We start from the raw sequence: 7805 nt of genomic DNA on the forward strand, positions 1-7805 counted from the left end.
CTGCTTCACCATTGTTTGAGGCTGTGTCCTACAGCTAAAGCAGCTTCAGGATTTTCTCTCTCTTGGCTTGGGTCAGGCTCCACAATGCTCCCTAGGTGATGGGGCTTCATCTCAGCTCAGTACCACCAAACCCTAGAGTCCCTTATATACACATCATTCCTCTAGCCTCCTGGACCAGCCCCCCCCGCCCCCCCCTCCCCTCACACTGTGGCACCATCATGCCTTGGTATGGCAGGCCTGTTGGCATGTCTGCTAGCTCTCAATTCAGCAGATACTGCATGGGGAATTCAGACAGCTTGCGAAAGCTAAAACTCAGAGCCTTCCTCTGAAGGTGGGATGTGGTCAATCCCTAGGCTGGAATGGGAGCAGCCTGAGAGGTGATATCTTTGTAAGGTCCCAAAGAGAAGTGGGGCAAACACTTATCTTCTGTCCTTTGTTACTGAATGTGGCCAGTGATGGAAGGGTGCTTGCTATTGGGCCCGCATATAAACTGCAGGGAGATATCCACCCAAACAAAGGACCGATCTATCTTTTATAATCACATAAGAGTCAAAAGAGCTCTAAATCTCCTACTGGCAGATAACTTGCGGGAGTGAAAGTGTAACAGCACCCCAGTCATTTTTTTTTTTTTAAGATTTTATTTATTTGACAGAGAGAGATAGCTTGAGAGAGAACACAAGCAAGGGGAGTGGGAGAGGGAGAAGCAGGCCTCTGGCAGAGCAGGGAGCCCAATGCGGGGCTCGATCCCAGGACCCTGGGATCATGACCTGAGCCGAAGGCAGAAGCTTAACGACTGAGCCACCCAGGCTCCCCCATCCCATTCAGTCTTAAGGCTCAACTTGCTTCAAGCTTATGCACTCCTTGCTCGCTAACGTTAAGTCTCTTGATCTGTAGCAGAATTAACCTACTTTAGATGTGCAGACAACTGGCCTTGAGGAGTGAAGGACCAAACTCTCCCAGAAGATAAAGCCTGACTACATCCAAAAACAGCTGCTGCTGATGCCAGCAAGTCTGCTCAGGGTCACGTTGACATACAACTAACCACCTGGGCACCTGCTTCTCCGGCACGTAGCCCCCCCTCCCTTTGCCCATGCCTTCCCCTTTAGAATTCTCGGCCTTCCCCTCAATGGGGAAGATGGTCTTTGAGACCTTCATCCACCACCTTCCCAAGTTGCTGGCTTCCTGAATAAAGCAACCTTTCCCTTCCCACCATCACTTGTCTCTCGAGTATATGATTTTCAAGTGGTGAAATTCAGCTGAACCTGAATTTGGAACTGGTTCTCTGGTAACAAAAGTATATCACTTCAAAGGAAGTGATATGGTCCTTGACTTTCAGAAACTGATGGAATGAACACCTATTAACTAGCTCCCATTTTCTTCCTATTTTTAATTGTCACCTTCTTAGTCCTATGAACCAGTGTTTAACACATGTCAAGTTCAACAAATCACAATATACTGTGGCATGAATGAATAAATGAGAAGTGTTCATCTACAATTCAGTTTCTCTTACTGGTTCAATAAACTTCAAAAAAACACTTATTGATCACCTGTTGGAGGTTCATCTCTGATTGAAGATACGACAGGAGTGTTTTATTAATATCCCAATGCTCCCATGGAGAACCAAATCCTCTCTGCCCATTGAAATCCTCTGAAGCTCAACAGCAACATTACAGAAATCAGCACTGGCCAAAGGGGCGAGAGAACTGGTCAGAGTGATGGTGGGGGCTAAAAAAGAACTCAAATTTCAGAGCCAGAAAAGAGTAGATTTTAAGATTTTAACCAAAGAAAATATTTCTCAAACTCCAGGATGTGACAAATAAGCTCATGGTACCTTCTCTGTAGTAGAAGTAGAGCAATCCAATTTGTCTGATGACAGTCACATGAGCTACAAAATCCCTTTTCTGTTTCTTCTGCGCTTACTTCCAGAAGCAGGTACTCACAGCTTCACAGGATGACTCTCCATGTATATACCGGGTCCACTACCAAATGTTTCTCTTCTGTTTGGAAGTCTGTATGCAGAGCTGTGCCCCAATTCCCATGCCTACCTCCTTCCCACTGTCCAACTGCTTTCTTCTGGATCTTTACATCGAGAACTGCAAAAGAAAATAAACCTCTTGGCTTCCGCTGACAACACACCCTTGAATCCCTTTCTCATCCCTTCTCCAGATGAGAGGCTTTGGAGGGGAGACAAGAGAGGAACACTATTTTTTTCTTTTCCAATTAATTTCCATTTCTTTCAAGTCTGAGTAAACTCTGGGCACAGAGCAACCAGGATGATATGATTATGGAAACTATTAATCTCTCCATCAAAGGAGAGCCAACTCATGGTTACGGAGCCACTGGCACGTTCCTCCAAAGCGCTTCTGCAGCATGATCCTCCTGGTTTCCTTTGGGGCCAGAAGAGTTCAGGGTACAACTTCCTAAAGCATAAAATAATCTTTGAGTGCTTCATGAATTGTTGTGAAAAACTGTGTGTTTTCACCCAAGTGCTCTAAAGAGATAGCAAACCCACATTAAAACATGTCCAAACAGAATGAAAGAAAAAAAAATCTAAGATTTTCAGATTACTGAAGGTTCATCTGAAAATGTGAAATCTGGCTCTTTGAAGATCATTCAGATATCACTTGCTGTGGGCAACAAGCAAAGGGTGCATGTGGAGCAAGAAGTCTCCAAATCACTTTAAATATTGACTACTAAAATAGTAAAAACTGTAATTACTTCTAGAACTGATGAGGACAAACAGGACATTATCTGGTTCATCCAAACCTAAAACAAACATTAAAAAAAATTTACAGAATTCAATTTAGGGACTTTGTTCCACAGTCCACAACATCAGCAGACTTTTTTTCGCCCAATGGTGACAGAGTATAGGCTTTTCCATGAGGGGGAGTTAAAGGATTTCTTTCCTCCAGAAGTATGAGCTGATTGGCCAAGTGAATGCTTCCTCCTGGGTACAGGAAGGAAAAGTCCAACGCCAGTAGCACTTTGAAGAAAGCACATTCATGGATTTACAAATACCACCAGCCTTCCAAATACAGTCCCAAAAGAGTGAATTTACAGAGATGCCAAATTCCTCAAATGGTATGGGGTCAACAGACACCACTCAAAACAAAACTATATTATCCTACGTTGACTCAGTGACTTATAATAAAGCCACATACATGCATTTTCTTGAATTATAGACTGTAATAAATATACATTCCCCCATTCACCCACCCACCATGATTTTAATGTACACTCCTTCCTGGAAGCAAGCCCATACTTCAGGAAGTCAAACTCCTCTGGAGAATAAGAAAGTCTCTTCAGGGGCGCCTGGGTGGCGCAGTCGTTAAGCGTCTGCCTTCGGCTCAGGTCATGATCCCAGGGTCCTGGGATCGAGCCCCGCATTGGGCTCCCTGCTCCGCGGGAAGCCTGCTTCTCCCTCTCCCACTCCCTCTGCTTGTGTTCCCTCTCTCACTGTGTCTCTGTCAAATAAATAAATAAAATCTTTAAAAAAAAAAGTCTCTTCATCCTCCCTTCCCACTGTCCCATTGTTGTAATCTGCATGTACAATAGGCCTGACTGAGCAGGAAACTCAGTTTTATGAAGGGACTGTTCCCAAAACGTTTCAATTTCTCATGTAATCACATAAACCCTGAACGGTAAGAGGGAAAGCCCATAAAAGTCATTATAAACAGATTCCATGATGTCAAAGGAAAACCAGCTGGAGAAAGAGTTTTAATAAGCAGCCCTTTTTTTATTACAATAGGCTTGACGTCATTATTTATTATTTCCAGCACTACAACACAAAGCCATGTGCTACACTGTAGACCAGGATGAAAAGGATATGTGGACTTTCCTGAGTATTTTAATATCCTCTTATTGACAATAGATAGAAGATCTGAACAAGGACCAGGAACAGGAAATGATTTTAGTGATTTCATTACAGTAATAGGGAAAAGCATTTCCAATGGGCAGGGATTGGCAGATGGTCTGAGTAAGGCTTCAACTCCTAAACAGCCCACATGTCAACAAGCCCAATATTGATATAAGACCAATATATAATTAACGAGGTGTCCTAGTGAGCAGAAAAGTTTTTATGAATATATGCTGTAGCCTTAGCAGTAGAGCACAGAAAGCTGGTATTTCCAAGGTAAATTTAAAACCATTTCATAAGGAAAGGTATTTAGAGGCAGCAAAAGATATATAGTAGGGCTGTAGCTAAAGAGCTCTCGATGTTCTAGTACAAACCATATCTGCAGTGAAGTATCAAGTCTGGTGTATCTTCACTTAATTTATCTCTAGTGAAAAATAAATGTAGTTGTAGAATTTTCAGATTCTTGAGACTTTTCAGATCTCATTCATGAAACCCTAAAAAGCTTTATAATGTATTTTGAAATCATGAAGAGTGGTGCTTCCAGCTTTGCACCTTTTGCTCAAAATTGCTTTGGCTATTTGGACTCTTTTATGGTTCCACCTGAATTTTAGGATTTTTTTTTTCTATTTCTGTGGGAAAAAAAATGCCCACTAGGATTTTAATAGGGATTGCATTGAATCTATAGATTACTTTGGGTAGTATGAACATTTTAACAATATTAATTCTTCCAATTCATGATCATGGAATGTCTTTCCACTTAGTCATGTCTGCCTAATATTTTGTGTGTGTTTCATAGTTTTCAGTGTACAAGTCTTTCATCTCCTTGATTAAGCTTATTCCTAAACGTTTTATTTTTTTGATGCTATTAAAAATGGAATTGTTTTAAAACAGACACACAGACCAATGGAACCAAAGAGAGAGCCCAGAAATATACCCACACATACACAGTCAACTAATGTCAACAGTGGTGCCAAGAATACACCATGGGGAAAGGACGGTCTCTTCAATAAATTGTGTTGGGGAAAACTGGATATCCACAAAAAGGAGGGAAATTGGACCTTTATCTTAACACTATACATAAAAATTAACTCAAAATGCATAAAAATGTAAACGTAAGACCCGAAATGGTAAGACTCCACAAAGAAAACAGGGGAAAAGCCTCTTGACATTGGTCTTAACAATCACTTCTTGAAAAGACACCAAGAACACAGGCAACAGAAGCAAAACTAGGCAAGTGGGACTACAGAAAACTAAAAGCTTCTGCATAACAAAGGAAACAACAAAACGAAAAGGCAACCTATAGGATGTAAGAAAATATTTCCAAAACATGTATCTGATAAAGAGTTAATATCCAAATATATAGGGAACTTCAACTCAAGAGCAAAAAACCCAAATAACTTGAATAAAAATTTAGGCAAGGAACTGAATAGACATTTCTCCAAAGACATACAAATGGCCAACAGGTATATGAAAAGGTGCTCAAAATCACTAATCACCGGGGAAATGCAAATCAAAACCAAAATGAGGTATCACTTCACTTCATACCAGTTATAGGATGGCTATTATTAAAACAAAGATAACAAGTATTGATGAAGATATGCAGAAAAGGGAACACCTGTGTACAGTTATTGTGAATGTAAACTGGTGCAGCCACTATGGAAATATTATGGAGTTTCTCAAAAAAAAAAAAAAATAGGGGTGCCTGGGTGGCACAGTCAGTTAAGCGTCCAACTCTTGGGTTTAGGCTGATAGTGATCTCAGGGTCGTGAGATTGAGCCCTGCACCAGGATTCTCTTTCCCTTTCCCTCTGCCCCTCCCACTAGTGTGCATGTTCGCTCTCTAAAATAAATAAATCTTAAAAAAAATAAAACTACCATTGATCCAGTCTTACTTCTGAGTATATATCGAAAGGAACTGAAATCAGGATCTCAAAGAGATTGCACTCCCACGTTCATGGAAGCATTATTCACAAAGCCAAGACAGGGGTCAAACCTAAATGTCCACTGACAAACAGGTGAAGAAAAGGAGGTATATACATACAAAGGAATATTATTAAGCCTTAAAAAAGAATGGTACATTCAAGTACTCTGCTTATATCAGCTCCATTAACATTCTATTGGCCATTATATAAATACATAAAGAGGGGCTAGGAATTTTAGAGAGGGTAGAGAAAAAGGATTTTGGTCTTTCCTGTATTGTTAGGATTTTAAAACATCAAAATGGTGTTCATATATTACTAGTGTTAATAAAAAAAAATCTGTCAGCAAATAAAAAAGCAAAAACAAATAATTCAGAAAAATTAAAAAAATAAAGTTTAAATCCCTATAATTTAAACTTTCTAGTAGTCACATTTAAAAAGGTAGCAAGAAAAGATCTAATTAAATTTAATAATGTATTTAACTGAATATATCCAAAATATTATCATCTAACATGTAATCCATATGAAACACTGATGAAAAATACTATATTAATTTTTTTCTTATTACTTTTCCTAAAGTCCAATATGTATTTTACATTTATCTCAATTTGGACTAGTCACATTTCAAACGTTCAGTAGCCATGTGTCTAGAGGATACTGCACTTGATAACAGCATAGGTGTAGACCCTTAACAGAGTACTGTAACGAAACATCAGACACACACACACACACACACACACACACACACACACCTATACACTCATGTATATTAAAGTAAAACCTTCATTAACCAAAATGAGTGAAGAATGAAAAATTCAAATTGCTTTTAACTGACTTATGTTTGGGGTCGGGTTTTTTCTGTGTCTACACATATGTACGTGTGTATACAGTTATAGATTACAGATGTACATCAGTCCTCTTCCTTTTCTTGATTGTTATTTAGCACAATTAGGTATTTAATATGGAATTAAATATATATTTAAACAAGTGAAAAAAGAAAAACAACATTCTATTGGCCAAAGCAAAGTGACGTGGCCAAGCTCAAAGTCAAGGAATAGAGTATACTCTACCCGCTGAGAAGCCATGGCGTGAGAATTGGTACCCAGAGGTGAAGACCTGAGAACAACGATCAAGTCTGCTACAGGTGGCATGGCCTCTTCCATCCGTACCTCTGTGCAGACCACGGGGGGAGGGGCCGTGGGAGAATATGTCCTATGTGTTCCATCTTAAGTGGTTTAAACAGTTTTTTTTTTAAGATTTTATTTATTTATTTGACAGAGAGAGACACAGCGAGAGGGAACACAAGCAGGGGGAGTGGGAGAGGGAGAAGCAGGCTTCCTGCCGAGCAGGGAGCCTGATGTGGGGCTTGATCCCAGGACGCTGGGATCATGAACTGAGCCGAAGGCAGATGCTTAATGACTGAGCCACCCAGGTGCCCCTGGTCTTAAGTGGTTTAGATACTTCAAAAATCAAACTCAAATTTAATTAGAAATAGAACACATTTAACAAATGTTAACCCAAGTTCATTTTGTATGTTTCCCCTCCTCTGAAACAAAGTAGAGGAAAAGTTTGAATTTCATTTGTACATATAATTCCAAATTTCATATTTAGGCTCCTGGAGAAAGCACCATTTCAAAATATCACTGTCATTAATGCAAGCCCTAAATTTTGGGGGTGATTCATCAGACTGTATAGCATTAAAAAAGATTTAGCATTGCTCATATCTTATTCCTTTAAAAAACTATTATAATTTATAGATTTAGGAAGTTTTCAAACATATCAAAATATGAAAATATACACTACCTCATAATGTTACAAGAGCAATTAGTAACAAGTAACAGGGCAGGTCCAAGGCAGAAATGGGAAACAGAAAATAACCCGGACATCCCTAGCCTTCTCAGGTATACCCTTTTTCTCCCTTGGTGACTTACCCACTTTGAGTAGCACTCTCCCTCAGACACCCAGGGGCCTTCGGCTTCCCTTTTAAAATATGCTCCTTCTAAAACAAAATGTGAAATTCATATGCACTGA

The sequence above is a fragment of the Zalophus californianus genome, chromosome 11 (genome assembly GCF_009762305.2).
Source record: "Zalophus californianus isolate mZalCal1 chromosome 11, mZalCal1.pri.v2, whole genome shotgun sequence".
NCBI classification, from domain to species: domain Eukaryota; kingdom Metazoa; phylum Chordata; class Mammalia; order Carnivora; family Otariidae; genus Zalophus; species Zalophus californianus.